This window comes from Otolemur garnettii, unplaced genomic scaffold (genome assembly GCF_000181295.1).
Source record: "Otolemur garnettii isolate 467f Iridium unplaced genomic scaffold, OtoGar3 scaffold00024, whole genome shotgun sequence".
Taxonomy (NCBI): Eukaryota; Metazoa; Chordata; class Mammalia; order Primates; family Galagidae; genus Otolemur; species Otolemur garnettii.
In genome coordinates, this window is record NW_003852419.1 from 15,774,590 (window position 1) to 15,793,207 (window position 18,618).

Genomic DNA, 18,618 nt, shown 5'->3' on the forward strand with positions numbered 1-18,618 from the left:
TCTATTAATACATAATTGTAGAACTATAGATGGATGGTTTCTTGAAATGTGATATACAGGCTGTCCATAAAGTTTGTGTGCAATTTGAAACAGACAACTGTTTTAAATTACAGGTCTTAAGTTCTCCGCTTACTCATTTGATTCTGAAATCACCTCTAAAAAATTCTTGCCAAATTGTTATTCATATTTCATACAATTGTGCTTCAGTTATAATCAGTAACCCCAAGATTGGTCAGCTAGTCCAAATGGCAAACAGACAATATCTTCCCTGCCCCATTCTCAGAGTGCTGCTTACCCACTGGGTTAAGAGGACATTTAGACATCTTCTGAACCAAGGGAGAGGTCACTAAAGGGTCTCTTACTGATGCTAATTTAAGGGTGTAGAACTTAATTTTAGGTTTTTAAACACCTGATGACCTGATGTTCCCTTAGCATTTAGGCTTTTGTTTCTGACCTCCTCAGAATCTCCATTAAAAGAAGTTCAGTTACCACAAGTTAATAATTGAAATTAGAGATGGTGAAAGAGGCAGTGGTCTGCTAAGGACATCCGTCTGGCCGCCTGAAATCAGCCATAGAAGTATTTACACCACAGATATTGTCAAATGATTTAAGTCTCCCTCACACCAGCTAATTGTTAAACATTTACTACTGCATAAGAGATGTTCATAATTCAGTATTAAAGGAAACAGTAGGTGAAATGCATTCCAGATTACTCTGCCTTAAAGAAACCAAATGTATTACGAAGTTCTGACTTTTAAAAATAACATTAAGGTAATGTAGATCATTCTGAGAAAAATGAGATACAGAACCTTAAGCTAGAGATGATTATAAAAATGATTTGTTCTTTTGGGGGTCAGTTCTTAACTTCTTTGAGAATCTTGGACATTTAGTTAGATAACTTGCAAAAAGCCACTATTCTTTGCCAATATTGTACACGGTGGAAGCACCGCGTAGTTTCGGATAACTGATCCCTGAATTGAAAGTCTCTGGGTTGACACGCAGAAGCATTATACGAAGTAATGATACCCATTTTTTAAAAATCTGTGATTACATATGGATGTGATAATCTGTAGCAGCACTATCAGATAAATAATACATATTTAAAAAATTTCTGTAATTACATGTTTACCCGATAGGCCAGAACGACTCTGTCCCAAGGAGCTGTTACAGACTGAGTAAATAATACATGTTTTAAAGTCCATAATTACATATGTAAACGATAGACCATCGAGTAAATAATGCACATTTTAAAAAGTCCATAATTACATATTTACATGATAGTCTGTAAATTCTGTAATTACTTATTTACACAATAGACCATAACAGCTGTTACAGTCTATTATGTTAACTCTCATAGAATTATATTATGGATTTTTAAAAACACCATAAAGAACCTAAGGAATGGAATGATAGAAACTTCCACTTACTGGAGCTCTCTCAAAAGAGGAATATTTCATGTTCACATAAAACTTATGACTAATACTCAGTTGATAATTGCTGACTTAAAATTATTTGTAAAAATATAGGTTAAGCAATCATAGGATGAGGAATAAACTGGGTGGTATAGACTAGGCCAAGTTTTGCCCCATTTACATGGATCAGACTTCTTTTTTCGTGGCATAAATAAAACACTGTATGTAACTTTTATGTTTCTTAGCCTTCTCATAAAATAACAGTGAAACAACAATTAAAATTGTATTCGTGTTCTTTCTGTATTAAGTTCAGTAGAAAATCCTACAGTCTGTACATAACAGTAGGATGTTGGGACGCATCTACATAGGTTATAGATAGTGATAAACGGATGCATTTTTGTGTTTTTCATGAGAATTATGGTTGCTTTCTTGACCTTTTAAGGGTCCTCATGGATTAAGGACTCATACGGTACATTTTACGTCTCAGCTTCTGAATTTATTCTAAAGTTAAGTACTAGATCAATGAAACTAAATGAAACTTCTGTCCATAATGACTACTAAATAGCAAGGTTAAATCAAGCAAGTGAGAATCTGTCATTTAGTGATATTGGACCATATATTCTTAGTAACAAAACATAGTGTGGAAGAAAAATTTGATTCTCTTTGTTAGATGTTACTTTATAAGATATTTGACAGCTTGAAATAAGTGAGTGCCTGATTTTAAGACAGCTGTTGAACAAAAATTAATCTTCACATTTCATAAAATTTGTTTTCACTTCACATTTGCGCTATAAACGTCTGACATTTCTCAAGAATATCATGGATGTGTTTATTTAAACAAATTTTTAGAATGCAACTCTTGATAAGAAAGGTTTTATGTTAGGACCCAATACACACACACACACACATTGTGTGTATACCTATATATCTGTATGTGTATATAATAGATGTATATATAATATATATATGTGCACACACATATACACAGAAAACCTTTCATAAAACCACGTATACCCTTATAAAAAGTCATGTACTCTGATACCTGTTCTATTGTATTCTATTTCATTTTGTAAAAATGCTGATTGTAACTCACCATATTGATTTCTATCCACAAATGGACCTTAACCTGCAATTTGAAAACCACTGATTTAGACAATGCTTTCTTTCCTGGAGTACACAGGTATATATTTTTACTTTATGGTAGGTAGATAAAATCTACCTTTCCTGGAGTACACAGGTATATATTTTTTCTTTATAAGAGGTAGATTGGATTTGGAGTGGAAGTCTTTAGCTGTTGGATCATATTGTGTAGACTGACAAAGGTTAACTCATTCATGAGTCCATAAATATACCGAGTGGCCATAAAATTCATGTACAATTTAAAACTGACAACTGTTATATATTGCACATGAACTTGATGGCCACCCTGTATAAACGAGATATAATTTTTTCTCATCTATGTCTCTAGTATTAAAAATCCTACAATACAGTATTCTAGTATATATTATTCAAGAGTTGTGGTCCTTGGCTGGGTGCAATCTTATTCCTAGCACTCCGGGAGGCGAGGCTGGTGGATTCCTTGAGCTCAGGAGTTTGAGACCAGCCTGAGTAAGAGCGGGACCCCCTATCTACTAAAAAATAGAAAAACTAGCCAGCATCATGGTGTTTGCCCAGTAGTCTCCGCTACTTGGGAGGCTGAGGCAGGAGAATCTCTTGAGTCCAAGAGTTTGAGGTTGCTGTGAGCTGTGACACCATGGCACTCTACCCAGGGTGACAGTGAAACTCTGTCTCAGATGAACAAAAGAATTGTGGTTGTTACCGAAGCTGTAGAATTATTCAGTGGGAGCTGTACAAAGTGGTACAGCAGATGCTCAGAATGTCCTGTGTGGGCTTTGTTGATGTTCCCAGTGCAGATTCAGAAGCAGAGAAAAAAAAAAGAAATAATAACCTCAAAATCATAACGTATCAGAAAGAACATTTTATAGGCTTTTTGTGGTGAGAAAGGCCTTAAACAATAAAATTTTATAGAGTATTGAAGTAGGTCTGAATTTTAGTATATGAATTCATTTGATCTTAAGATCCCAAATGAAAAATTCATCATTAATTTGTAAATAAAGTTAAAAATTTAGAAAATTATTGTTTTGCTCCTTTTCCATTATTTATCTTTTTACTAAAATAAAGTATGCTAAGATTTCTTTGTGACATACACACGTATGTATATGTGTGTGTGTGTTCAAAAGAAGCCATTCTTCAAATTGTATAATGGAGTGTCTAAAATTGGTAAATATTCACTAGCCACAAATATCTAAACTCTACACCAGTGGCTATTCTCTTGTCAATACTTTACATTTGGTGACCAGACAGAATAAAAAGAATTTGTGTGTTCCCAAGTGATCTCTGTAATGTTCACAACTATCAGCTCAGTGGGAAGAATATCTTCAGATGACAGAAGTCTGTATTTGTCAGTTCAGTCATAATTTCAAATACATATCATACTCAGTCTTTTATTTGGGTTTTAAAAAAATCTCATCTGCTTTTGTTTTATCCACGACTTTCTCTGTGTTCCTGTGAGCCCTGCATCTGTGCCACCTCTCAAACTCCTGAGTCCCTCCCTCTCCTTCATTCTCCTTCATCGTCCAGTAATTGGTGGGACCACACCTACGGTGCATCTTACAAGGGTACATGGGAAATTTACTAGGTGTAGAATATAAATGTCTCAACAATAACTAAGAAAATGCCACCAAGGCTACGTTGACCAGTTTGATGAAAGCATTTCACATTGTATGTAAAACCAGCACATTGTACCTCATGATTGCGTTAATGTACACAGCTATGATTTAATTAAAAAAAAAGGAAAAAGGAAAGAGTACAATGTTTTATGGTCTATTTCCTAAGCGTATCCTGAGCCTTTGCCTTCTTTCCATCTCTATTACCATTTTCTATGTTCAGACCCTCCTGATTTCCTCCCTGATTTTTCCACCTCTGGAGAGTCCTTGCTTCCTCCAGTCAACCTCCATTGCTGTATCTTTGACACTGCTGTTGGTGCAGTTCTTCTAAAAATCAGCTGGTGAGCATGGCGGCCCTCTGTGGAGGGGTCCCTTTCCCTTTGCTTTCCCATCTTACAAGATGTGGAGGGAGCAGCACCTCCTCCAGTAAGGTGCCCCTGAGTCCCCAAAGCCCCTTGAGTGGTCCAGCTCCGTCAGAGCACTATCAGACTGACTGCATGCTTCCCTCTCTTCCTCATAACATTTTACTTCTTAAAGGGAATGACTGTCTTTTTGGCAGGACATATTAAGTGCTCAATAAATATTTTTGGAATGATTAGATGGCAGCACCACTGTCTCAAAACATTAACCTCCAATTCAGGCTAATAGTTTCCAATTAGACTTGTTACCAGGAAAAAAGGAAATAGGGGCCACAGAAATAGGAGATACATCTCAGAGAGGAAAGTTTCCTTTTAAATTATTGACTCCATCAGAAACTGTGTGGATCTAGAATCCAGACTCTGAATCTCCTACTTCCATCGTGAAGCCTTGTTGCTACTGTAGTAATTACTTCAAAGACGTTATATTTTTAAGAAAGAGACTAAAATCTGCTTTCTTCCTCACTGTTTTATAGTTACTTATAAATTATTTCCACATTGCCTGTAGCAGCTTTTTCTCAAATTCTGTCCCCAAACTGATGTTGCAGTTTTAAAATCTTGAACACTTATTTAAAAGGAAAATTTGTTTAGCCATATTCTGTAACTAAGAATGGACATCACTGTGAGTCCTTTTTGCCGGAGGAATTTCCCTCTTGCTCTTCTGAAGTTTTGGAAGTTTGTGATTTAATAGCAAATGATTGCATCACTTGCCTGTTATAATGCCGAGTATGTGTGTGTCAGAGAAGTTATTTATTTTATATGCATTTGTTTTCTTTTTTATTATTATAATGGAATTTGAAGACAGAGATAGATTTCCTCCCTGCAGTGCTAACTACAGAAGGGGTTAGCATTATGGAATGTCATTCGACTGGCTCTTATAATGATAAATATTTCCACGACAAAACCTACTGTGAACCTGTCTCTATGCTCTAGAAATTTCTCTCTGCCTTGGCTACTATTTTACCTCCAGAGGAAAGCAGAGAAAATATAGTAGATTACTTCTAAAAACTTGTCAGAAATTAAATAAAACTCAGGTATTTAAAGCACATCTTTCCCCTTTGATTATTCTGCTACCACTTAGGCAGTATGCAGATTTTTTATTTTTTTTTGCCCTTCTTATTCAAAGCTGATACTCTTGGTGGTGCTATTGTCCATTTATAAATATGTCTTGAAATACGGGGTGTGTGACAGAAACATCCATAAGCTAGATCTTTTGTCTCCTGACCATTTATACATTCATTAAAAATATCATTGGGCACCCCTCATTGGAAATGTAAAAATGAACACAAATTCTGGCCTCAAGGAGTGCAGAGTCTAAAAACGGTGAGTAAGATGTGTACATAAAATGACAAAAGTGAAGAAGACTCTGACCACTTCTTGCCAGCGCCAGCACCAAGTGTGAGTCATTGTCATCTTCTGCTTACATAACTTCAGGGCCTGCTAATTGGTCTCCTCACTCTGATTTCTAACACACTCCAGCTATTCTCAGCACAGCACTCAGAGGCTCCTTTTGTACTGAAAGTCAGATGATGTCACTCCAGAGCTCAGAACTGTAATGGTCTCTATTTCACCCCCATAACCTGCCCCTTGAGCTCCCGTACTAAGACCCTGACCCCATTTCCTGTTCCCCTTCCCCTCCTCCACTTCCCTGGAGCCATTCTGTTCTCTTTGCTGTTCTTTAAAACCACTAGACGTGTGTCCAGCTCTTCCTGCTTCCTGAAATGCTCTTCCCCACAGATCTATGCCACTAACCCCCTCACCTTATTCAAGTCTTTGCTCCGATTTCACCTACCTTTTCTTTTCATTTCAGATTAATATAAGGGTACGCACAATTAGGTCACAGTGTTTGCATTTGTTAGGTAGCGTCCCAGTAGATTTCAACGACCTTAACCAGCGTACTAAAAGTTGGACTGCCCTGCACTACCTTCTCTTTGCTCTACGTTTCCTGTTTCAAGGAACCTATCATCTTTTAAAAACCCTGTGATATTTTTTTTTTTGAGTATTTTGTCTATTGTTTGCTGTCTGCTTCCCCCCGAAATAGCTCCAGAAGGCAGAGATCTTTCCTAATGTTCCCTGATGGATCTGAAGCTCCTAGAAGAGGGCCAGCCCATAATCAGTGCTCAGGAAAGACTGGTTGAATGAATGAAAAGATGAGTGAGAGTTACAGCTAGAACATTATTCACATTTGCAGGTGAAAGAGATTTATTCTAAGAGGAGGGGCCTGGGAAGGTTTCAGTGAAGGTTAATCTGAGTTGGGTTTGGACACATGCAAATACACTATTTTGGTAAAACTGCTCATTATTTAAATTTTTTTTTTTACCTTTACTATTGTCTTTTAATCCTTATTCATAAGACTTTTGTTAAAGCCAATAAGAGATACATTGAAAAAAGGATTATGAGTGTAAGGAAATAGGAAAAGAGCTGTAAAATAGGGAAGAGAGTCCACCTTTCTCCCTAGTGTGGATAATGGTTCATTTTGTTCTGTAGTCTAATCTCTCCAGACAAAAGGGGTGGGGGAGAAAAGAAAAATTATCGTGGCTGTCATAGTAAGTCAATCACCTTCCCCCTATCCTTTCAGAATGATCTCCGAGACTTGCTGTCCTCAAAGACTACTTCTATTTAACTAAACACTCATTGGATTCAATGCTTAAAAAAATGCTGTCATTTGGATGCTTTGCAGTTCCTTGGCTTCTCTTTGATATATTTAGAGAAAAAACAACCACATGAGTATTAACATCAGATAGTTAACCAGTGTACGATGATGCGAACAACAGTGTAGTTTAGTTTATAGGGAAACTCTTAAATGTCTCCCTGATTTCTGCCTTCTTTTATTTCTTTCTTGAACTGCTCAAAATGAAGCTTTTACTGCAACATCAGAAGTTCAATACTAAAATGACTGGAGGCCAGGCTGAAAATTAAGCAGCACAGAACTAAGGAACAACATGAACTACGATTCTCAGGGCTGCTTTGCTAATTTTGCAAGCTACTGTTGCTAAGGTACTGGTTTTCTCTGTGTGCTCCCGTCTTCCTCTTTGAGGACCAACTCCAGCCAGGCTTTTATACTTGTCATTCTATTGAAATTCCCTGTACTCATCTTTGACATCTCAACAGCATCAGATGCACTTGAAACACTTTCTTGGCTAGTATTTCTGGACATCATATCTATGGTTAAGCTCCTACCTCACTGGTCTCTCTCCTGAGTTTTTTTGGCTGGATCCTCCTCCTTTTTCTCCTCCTCAGTGCCACTGCAACATGCTGGTGTGTTCTGGGTCCCAGTCTTCATATGTCTTGGTTTCTGGATCTGCACCCACTCATGAGGTGACCACACTTAGCCCGTGGCTTAGATACCCTTTACGTGCTAATGACCTCAAGCGTTCTTCTCTCTCACCTGCCTCGCCTCTACCCTCCAGCTGCTTATCCTTATCTAACAGGCATCTCAAAATCAACCTAGTAACACAGAACACTTGGTTTCCACTTAACTTTACTCTGCAAATCTCTCCCCCCACCCAGTGCTCTACATCTCTTTAAATGCTGCCACCACCATCACCATTCATCCAAAGGGTTAAAGCAAGCCCTTGACCTCCGAGATTCCTTTCTTTCAGACTGCACACCCACCTGTCAGCAGTGGTCGCTGGCTCTATTGTCATAACATACCCCATATTTGACCTTCCCAGTTTCTGCATCCCACCAAGTCTTGTCATTTCTAGGCTCTGCTGTCTGAGTTAGCCTCGAACTGGTTTTGCTGTTTTGACAATTGTCCCCATACAGTGCATTCTCAACCAGGCAAGCCAGTGAAATTGTTGATAGGCTGAATCAAAGCACGGCACATCTGCTGATGAGTTCCTGCACACTTGTAATACAATCCCAAGCCTTTCATGGCTCCCAGGGCCCCTTATGGTTCAGCCCCCTAATTCCTTCTCCAGCCTCATTGCTAGTCCCTCTTCCCATCAGTCTCAGGACTCCATCCCACTGGCTCCCTTGCAGCTCTTCAGACCTTACACAGCCTCTGCACCTGGAATGCCTTTATCCCAGTTAGACACCATGGCTTCCTCCCTTCCATCATGGTGGTCTGCATTGTCCTGATGTCACCACCTCCGGGAGAACATCCTGCTCCCCCCGTCCAACACAGCACCCTGCCCAGGTCACTTTCCCTGCTTTGATTTTCCCCATGGTAGTTATCCCTATTAATTGATTTTGGGGTATGGTGCCTGCCTCACCACTATAATATGAGGCAGGGACTTCTGTTGCTCTCTGTTCCCTGGCACACAGTAGGCACTCAGTAATTTTTAGAATAAATGAATAATTGTAGAATGAATATAAATTAACTCTGATATGGTTCATTTACTTTTGCCTCCCTGTTTTTCCTTATTTCTACTTTCCTCAGGAAATACATGTTATGTTAACCACTCTACACGTCCTCTGGAGGGTGATATTTTAAAAAGTTCTATTAACCAGAAAACAGTATACATGGTTCTGGGAAACTTTAAAAGTATTCACTGGAAAGTGTAAATCTTGATCCATTCATACCCTCTGTCTGGCATATTAATTTAAGATAATTCAGATACTGGCTGTAGTTTAAAAACCAAAAAAAAGTTCTTTAGAGATACAAATACCCATCAAAGCCAAATACGAAAAGCACATGAAGCAGAGATAAATGCCACAATGTGAACAGTCAGTGCTTTCTGCATAATGTTTACTAAGTCCATAAAGACCTGTGACACTAGGTCAGTCATTTCCTGTTTGCGGTGACCTCATTCCACCTGCAGTCCTCAGGCAGGTCAGCGTGGAACTAGGTTTTCGGATGAATATTGGTAGGAGGCAGCAGGAGATCATGGAGATTAAAAATAAAGTGAGAAGTGAAAGCAGTGCAGCCACACAGGGGTGAGTGACTCAGCATCTCTGCACCAGTGACCACAGAAGCCAGAGGGACCACTGGATTCCCAGGCTCCCAGCTGCTCTTCTCCAGCAGGGCGTTCCCCTGCAGGTGAGGGTCCGCTCGCCTTCCCGTGCTGGGCTCTGCATTGATTAACCAGACATTATGGCACACTCTCCAGTTTTTTCTAGCCCACTGCGGTATAAGTCAAGCTGAACAACTAGGACAGTCATACCTTCAAGGATTGATCTTTCCCTGATGTTTTGGCTGTTCTCTGTGTCTATTTGCTATTAGGAAATTCTCAAAGGAGAGTTCTGACTAATAGCAAAGTGGACCCATATGGAAATTTCTCTCAGCAAAACCGCTTTCCCTGGAGGAATAATTTACCCGTAGCCAAGGCAGGTGATTCTGTAGTCCCTGCACCTGACTCGGTATGTATGCAATGTGGAGCATCCTGCCCATGTGTATGTTATTTAAGGAACTTGAGGTTTTAAGGCAACAATTTATTTAATTTAAACTAATCGGAGGGGTTGGTGGAGGGGTCATTCTGACTGAAAACAATGAATTATGAAATTTTTAAAAAGCACAATTTATTTTCACTCACAAAAACTAACAACATTTTGTCAAGTAGAGATCCCGCCAAATCAAAAAGGTAAGAATCGTTTGTTACTAGTACACGGTTTAGGTACCAATGAAAGAAGCCACAGGATTATACAAAGTTGTGTTGGATTAAGGGGGTTAATGTAATATATGTTCTCCCTAAACTCTTATTTCTGGGACTGATTGATATAGATCAATTCTAACTATTTCTCAATTTTTATAAATTTAAAATTATAATGGACCAAGGTAATTTTTAAGCTATATGTTTGAACAAACATGGGACATATAAACTGAAAAAGTAGGGTGAGAATGTTTGTAATTGAAAGTATTTTGGAAAATCTGGGCTGTGCTGCTGCCCTAACTATAAGGCACATGATTGGTTACAGCCCAGGACCAACTCCCTTATGTCTGCAGGCATAGAAACAAGGCCAAGGACGTAATCCTGTTCAGTTATGATAAAATTTCTGATGGACATAGGTGAAACTAAGTTTGAATACAATTCATTCAAAACAGTGTTTGAAGATGTTTTGACTGATCTTCCTATTTGGCAGAATGATAGTTGACTTTGATATATTTACAAACTTGTTCAAAGTCTTCCTTAGATATATCCGTGGGCTCATATAAAATTTACATAACAATTAGTAATGCAGGGTTTTTTTTTAAGTTATTCCATCTGGTTTTTAATTCAGTTAATACTAATCTATCATGATGCATTCATAGTGCCCTTAATTTTTATTCTTTTATGTTGGATATTTTTATGTTTCCTTTCAAACTCTGGTCTTTTTTTAGCCTCATTATATATATGTTTGTTGTTTTAAAATGGGTATGTTTGAAATTAATTAAGCACTTGTTTTCAGATATTTTCTTATGTTGTAATAACTGTAAGATTAAACTGGAGAGCAAAAATAAGATTTAGTTTAGAATGACTGCAGTCTATGGCTATAATAAAATTTGAATTCATGTTCAAATGAGTATGTTTCATCAGTAGTTTAATAAGCTCCATACATTACTCTTTTATGCCACATGTTTTAAGCAAATTAGGCACAATAATGTATGTGTTTGAAATAAAGCTTGACGTTGATGGAGGGATGGTTGGGGGCTTTATATCAATTTTTAAATACTTAGTTCTTGTGTATTTCTGAAATTTGGAAGAATTTTGCATTTGTGCAAACCATGAAGAAATTTGAATTGTTAAAACAATTATTCTTTTTCTTACTTCTGTGGAAATTAAATTTTAAAAAAAAGACTTTGTTAATTCAATACTGTACTATGCCTGAGGTTTTAAATACACAAAAGTCAGTAAAATGAAAGTGATGGTTCCTAGAGCAAGTGTAATTCAGCCATATTGCACGTATATATTAAAGCATAAAAGTTAACACCATATGTACAAAATACTACATGGGCCCATTTGTGTCACCACTGATAAATGCGCAACTCCTATAGGAGCTGTGAGCTCTTACAAGAGCCCAAGATCTGAATCCCAGATATGAGAGAGGTTTAGGGGCAGTTAGGGGAATACGACTGTATGTCTTCTGTACATTTTAAATTTCAACCAGAAAGTTGCTGAAGCTAAAATTTCATTAGGGAAACAATACTAGAACTCCTAATTTTTATAACCACAGATTTTTTTTTTCTGTGTTATAAATTCAGTATCCTCTTTGCCATTTATTGGTCTTTGCTGGTCACTTATTAAATTGTTTTTAACAAATATGTTGAGAATTTAGTAGGTGCCAGATTGTCCTAGGCACTTGCATCCTTAGCAAACCAGACAATAATTTTTGCCTTTGGGAAGCTTATGTTCTAGTGAGGAGGGGCAGACAGTAAAGTTAACTAACAAGTACATTATAAAGCAGGTTAGGAGGGGATGCGTGCATAAAGAAAGAAGAGGAGGATAAGAGGCAGCCTGGAGGGCACGGGGTTGGTGGATAAATTGCCATGTATTAAAACAGGGGAAACATGAGAAAAGGCTGGAAGGAAGTAAGGGAGTCAGCCAAGTTCACAGGCACAAGATGGTTTCAGGCAAGGTAAACAGCTGGAGCAATGGCGGAAGTGTGTCTAGCATATTTGAGATACAGCCTCAGTGCGGCTGGAAAGGCAGAGTGAGAGGAAGAGCAGTCAGAGATGGAATCAGAGAGTGAACCGAGGGCTGGATCATGATGGGCCATTGTTTGGATTTTGACTTTTTTTTGAATAAAATGGTTGAATCCCAGGGTTTTGAGCAAACGAGTGACTTGATATTACTTTACTTTTAAAGGCTCACTCTGGCTTCTGTGTTGAGAATAAACAGTACAGACTGGGCTGGTGGCTCATGCCTGTAATCCTAGCACTTTGGAGGCCGAGGCTGGAGGACCACCAGAGACCAGGAGTTTGAGTTCTGCCTGGGCAAAAGTGAGACCCTTTATCTACAAAAAATAGAAAAATTAGCTGGGCAGGGTGGTATGCACCTATAGTTACAGCTACTCGGGAGGCCGAAGCAGAACAGCTGCTTGAGCTGAGGAGTCTGAGGTGATGGTAAACTATGATGATGCCACCACATTCCAACTTGGGTGACAGAGTGAGACCTTGTCTCAAAAAAATAAATGGACAAACAGAAAAATGAACAAAACCAGTACAGGAACTATGGTAATAGTATAGGTCTTTAGTGGAGATTAAAAACAATCCAGCTTGAATGGCTGATTCTGCTGAGTGCAGAGTTGAGAAATGTGTACAAATGCCCCCCGAGAGCTGGCATGAGCCAGCACCAGCGCACCCTGGGAAAGAGAAATTTTGTTTTGTTTTAAGATTAAAAAAAAAAAGCACCTAATTTGTATATCTTGAAGGGAATAATCCAGTAGAGCTAAAAATTGAGGATGTGGGTGATACAGGGGAGAATTTCTGAAGGAAATTTCCCAGAGCAGGTGAGAAGGAATGTGGTCCAGAGTACAGGAGCGGGAACATGTGTAGTTTGTCTGTGTCCATAGCAAGAAAAGCCAAAGCATGTGGTGAAGGCTCTGTAGGTTGTTATGGGGTCAGGAGCCTGGATGGTTTTTGTAGCAAACACAACTCCACTTAAAATGAATGAGGTTTAAGAAATCATGAATTTTGGGATGGCTGCGGAAACCTGATGGGACTAGCTGTTAGTTGAGACTTGTGAGGAATTCACCCCTTTGCTCTTGAGTTTAATTCTAAGCTTTTCTGTCTCTGGAGAATGACTTTCTTTCCTTATTTTCACAAGGTCCAAATTTGACTTCCCAGTTCAGGTGTCTGATTGAGAGAAGCAAATTGCAAGTGAGAGACTCTATGAGCCTCGCTTGTGTCAGTCTCCACTTCTGGTTAAATAAGCAAGAGCCACTGGCTAATTAACAGCAAAAATTCACTTTAAGGGAAAGGGGAGGTTCTCTGGGCAAGATGGTGCTCAGGATGGAAAGATGCATCTTCAATATGTATTGAATGAAAATCTTCTGTGTCATTCATGCAGATTTTTCATTTATTTAATGACTAATTATTAAAGTGCTACCATATTCCAAGCATTGTGGTAGACAGGGGCATGTGAAGATGAAAAAGAAGTATCCTTCTCCCTATTTTAAGAGCGTTTTCATTTTTCTAAAGTGTTTACAGTCTTCATCACTATGAAAGTGGTGGTGGTGATAGTACTTGCAGGGGATGACTTAGGGATCAAATGCTGAGAAAGTTTTGTACAGTGAGTTTTAGTCATTCGTCCAAAGGCATCATGTACCTAGAAGGCATTTGTTCAAACTCATTTTTTGCCACTTTAATCTCTTATTAAAAAATTATCTGCAGTAATTTTTCATAGTTGGTTTCATAGATTATTTGGTTTTGGTGAGACGCATGGATTCATTGCTTTTATGCACTAAAAAGTTGTATTACCTCATGCTGATACTTAAATAATCTTCCATCTTAGTTTTTAAATCATACTATAACATGGGTACATTGTTAAAGCCTTAAACAGAAGGGAATAAAATGAAAGTTAAAAGTCTGCCTGTGTGAGCTCATCTCCCTTAAAATTTCTAGCCTCGTGTCACAGAAAGAAACACCACAAACCATTTATGTGGTCTTTGGGATATTTTTAATGTATATTTATTATATTTATACACATATAGGCATGGTCTTGTCTTATGTTTGAAAAGCACTTGAGATTTAACCCCACACTCACCTTTTGCCAGACACTAGTGCCTCTCAAGCATTCTTACCTTTTAATCATGTACTCTATTCTTTTTCCATGTGATTTTAAAAAAACTCTTCCTTTTTGAAACTTTTACAAACCTTGTTATGATGCCTGTTGGTAACAGAGGTGTCACCTCTGAAATTTTATGCTCTCCATGGTAAACAAGTTTGCCTTTTTAATTTAAAACTTTTTATGTTTCCATAAAACGCAGAACATTTTGTGATTCAGACTCTGGGATCTGATTATTTCAAAATCTAAGTATTGGAGCTGTTTTCCTGAAGGATATTTTCTTTTACGGTCTTTAGTTGCCAAAGTCGGTTGACAGATTCGCTCTCACATCTTCCAATTAGAGCAACAGGTAATGGTCTTGGAAATTGGAGGTGCTTCTTTTTAAGTGTATTTAAAACCAAATATTCTAACAAATAATTTCTCTGTTGGCTGAATACTTGAGACCCAGCTTTGATATGTTTGTTCCCTTTAAGAAAATAGTACCCTCTATGTCCAGGGCTGGAAAATATAACTTTGATTTCCTTTGATTTGAATTCTACAGTTGTGATTGCAGGTAAAGAAAATAAGGGAAAGAGTATAGCTTAGCTTTTTTTTTTTTTTTTTTAGTATTTTGAGAAGTTGGCCTTGTTTTTCTGTTCCAGCCTGTAGATTATGGGACTCCCTAAAACCCATTATTGGTAAATGAATACTTATTTTTAAATGACATTTTTTGTACTATCTTTCTTTATTGTAGTTCTGTTTTGGTTTTGTTTGTCTTTAGATAGGACGCTGAGATGCAGTATTTTGGAAACCTAGTTACCTGCGTGGTAAGGAAAATGCACCTGCCTTGGGCATATAAAAAATAAGAACTAATAACATTTCAGAAATTTCAGTGGAAGTGAAAATATCTGTTAGGGAGAACAAACAGTGTCAACTTAGCTTGTTGCCTTCTCTCTTGCTTAGCTGCTGTGCTCCTCTGACTCCCCCACGAGTCAGCCATATTGGTTGATCGCCCACCATATTTTAAACAGCAACGTAAGTGCTGAGGGTGGATATAAGAGAACTAGAAAGTAAGGATGGTTACCTGGAGGAATTTATAATCTAGTTTCCTTTTTTCTCTGGCTTTCCCACCCGATCACTTTCTTGGTTTTATTCCATTTAATTTTTCACTTTCTGGGGTCTTTAAACATTATATATGACTGCCATATTCCTTTTTTTTTTTCCATTTATGTAATCTTTATTTCACGCAGGAGTATAATTCAGAAATTTTCATTTCTACTTTTTTTAATACAAGCCAATGATGTGCAACTATGCAGAATAAGACCATAAATATTTTAAAGACAATTTTATAAGTGTTCATAACACTGTAGATATGTAAATACATACGTGTAAAGTTCTGTAGGCCTAGGAATAGCTATGTGTTTCAGTAATCAAAGTGAACATTTGTATATACTCTAGGTTAAAATGATCAAATTAAGTGGTATCACTGATTAAACATCCCATGGTTATTAATATATATTTATTCTTACCCATTTTAATTACAGTTAATTTTAAGGACTAATTACAATAACATTTGACAGCTTTAATTAGACTCCATCCAAAAGTGCTGGGTCAACACTGATAAATAATCCTGAATATACTCTTTATACATTTACAGATCTAGAGGAATTACTGCTAAGGCTTTGTCTATACTTAGCATTTGAGTATCCTTTTTCCATTTTCCTGCCCTAGTTCCTTACATCTGTTTTTGGTGATTGAAGGACTAATGTTAAACAAAATAACTTTTGCAAATATTTTGAGCGGCTTAATTAACAATGTCCTAGATGCAACCAAACCCAAAGAATAAAAAACATCTCTCCCCCCACCTTCCTTTTTTTTTTTGATTGTGAGACAAGGTGTTGTTCTGCTGCCCAGCCTAGAGTGCAGTGGATCATCATAGCTCAGGGCAGCCTAAAACTCCTGGGCTCAAGCAATCCTCCTGCGTTAGCCCCTTGAGTGTCTGGGACTATAGTCATGTACCACCGCACCTGGATAATTTTTTAAATTTCTTGTAGAGATTGAGAGATGGGGAATCTAACTCTTGTTCAGGCTGGTCTCAAACTCCAGACCATAAGCCATCCTCCTGCTTTGGGCTCCCAAAGTGCTAGGATTACAGGCACGAGCCACTGTGCTTGACAGACCTACCTACCTCTTGTTCTTTCTTCTTCCCTCCTTTCTTTTCCTTCCCTTCCCTTCCATTTCTCTATCCTTCCTTTCTTCCTTCCCTTTCTTCCTTTATTCTTTTCTTTCTCTCTTTCTTTATTTTCTCAGTGATTAAGAAGCAGAAAGGATTGAAGTGGTGGGATGATGACTCTGTAAACTGATAGAGTCACAAAATGCCTCCCCTCTGTGTCGATACCGTCTGTTCAGTTCAGTTGAGTTATGTGGCATTGTGCTACTTCGTGGTGCAAGAAAGGCACTAGTCAAAAAACATTAATAGAAATGTAATGAATTTGAAAATTTACAGTGGTTAAAAATAAAACATAATTACTACAAATTTACTCAAAGCAAACACTCTAGATATTGTAAGACATCTACTATTTAGGAATCTATATTAATTTATAAATGCTGTATAATTTTTCCTGCTTTCATATAAACATGCAAAAGTTTATACCCTCTGCCATCAGATGAGTAGCTCCCACAATTGTCAACCTAATGTAAAAAGAATGATGCTTAACGTTCAAGACAAAAACATCTCGAAATTATTAAACAATTGGAAAAGGGGGAGTGTGTTAATTTGCATTATAATTTAAAATAGGGGAAGACTTTTTTAATTTGAAAAAGAAAAACAGATATGATTTCCTATGAATATGATTACATTGTCCAAGTAGACTAAAAAACAAAGAGACAGAGCCTTAAAGCTATGAAGAGAAGAGAGCCTTCCTCGTGACCTTGACAAAGAAATACTGTCTCCCAACAGTCCACAAAGGGCATAGGGAATGCCTGTGTCGGGGTTGGTCTGGGTGGACAAGGCAAAGTGTGTGTTTGGTGGTTTTAGAATGAGAGGCAACACTGATGGGCATTCTGGTTGGTGAACTTGATCCCAACAACAGCGTGGGACACACATTTGACAAGTTGATAAGAGTAAGTTGACGAGTTGGAGCCCGTGTTGGTGACACTGAAATGAAAGTGTTCTGAGAAGAGGAGATGAGAGCCATGGTTAGCAGGAGGGACCAGCCAGCAGAAACAAGGCCCAGATAGATTTTCCTGACATTTGACGTATTTTTTTCCTCAAAGTTGGGAGTATCTTTTTATTATAAAAGCAACAAATGCTCCATGAAAAACATTTAAGTAATGAGGTAATCACTCATTATGGAATCATTCTCAGAGGTGATCACTATTTTGGTGTCCGTCATTTCAGATGTTCGAATGTATCTACAAAGTTAGAATTTTATACAAATATATATACGCACACACAACTTTTACACAAATAATGTATGTAGTTATACATTTATTTATGTACATATTTTCGTATATGAATTTACCTGAATATATACAAAGGTATAAGTATGTAAGTATATGTACAGCATATGCGATTCAGCTCCAGCTTCATCTTTTAAGACATAGTTGTATGTATTCCATTGTCTAAATGCATCATAATTAAATTAGCCACCTAGATGTAATTTTAACTAAGTTTACATTGACTCCATTAAAAACATGTTTTTATTCGCTTTGTCTTAATTATGAGTTTGATGATCTAAGACCTCTATCTCTCCATTACCCTGATTAACTAAATACTGACTACATATTATTAGAAAACTTCATAGAAAGCAGCATTTAAAATTAACTTTTAAGGTAAACTAAAACACAAAGAGGCCTGGATTTTATTTCTAGCTTGAGGACTTAGATGTTGTGCAAGTTAATAAAAACGTTCTTAAACTAAGAATGGTAAACATATTGCAGATGATATATGGTTATAGACCTGTTCTATAGGTTTGTTTTAAATTATTAAAGGGACACAGAGACCTGTTGGTTGACAGCAGCTCTCAAAACACATTTCTAGGAAATCGTATCAAGATTCTAACCAAAATGACCATTAGTTTAAACTAGAGAAATAATTGTGATGGCCATAGACCTTTATGTTAATGGAAAGGAAGAAAATTATCTTATCGGGGGTAAATAGTCTTCATTTTAGTTTTTCTCTTTTTGTTTTATTTTACTTTTTTCGTGTTAAACCATGCACTATCCTCATCCAGCCTTTGTGTATCCTCTCACTGTAGAGCAATTTCTAAAGCTTACTTTCTTTTTAAAGCTCCTCAGTATCCTTGATTCCTTTAGATCCCTTTTCTCACGGTTGTATTTTTGTTAGTGTTGAGCTTTCTTATATTAATTTCCTTTTCACAGCTCAATGAATTCTGAAACATCGATTACTCCTGGATGCTCTGTCCACTGTTTACAG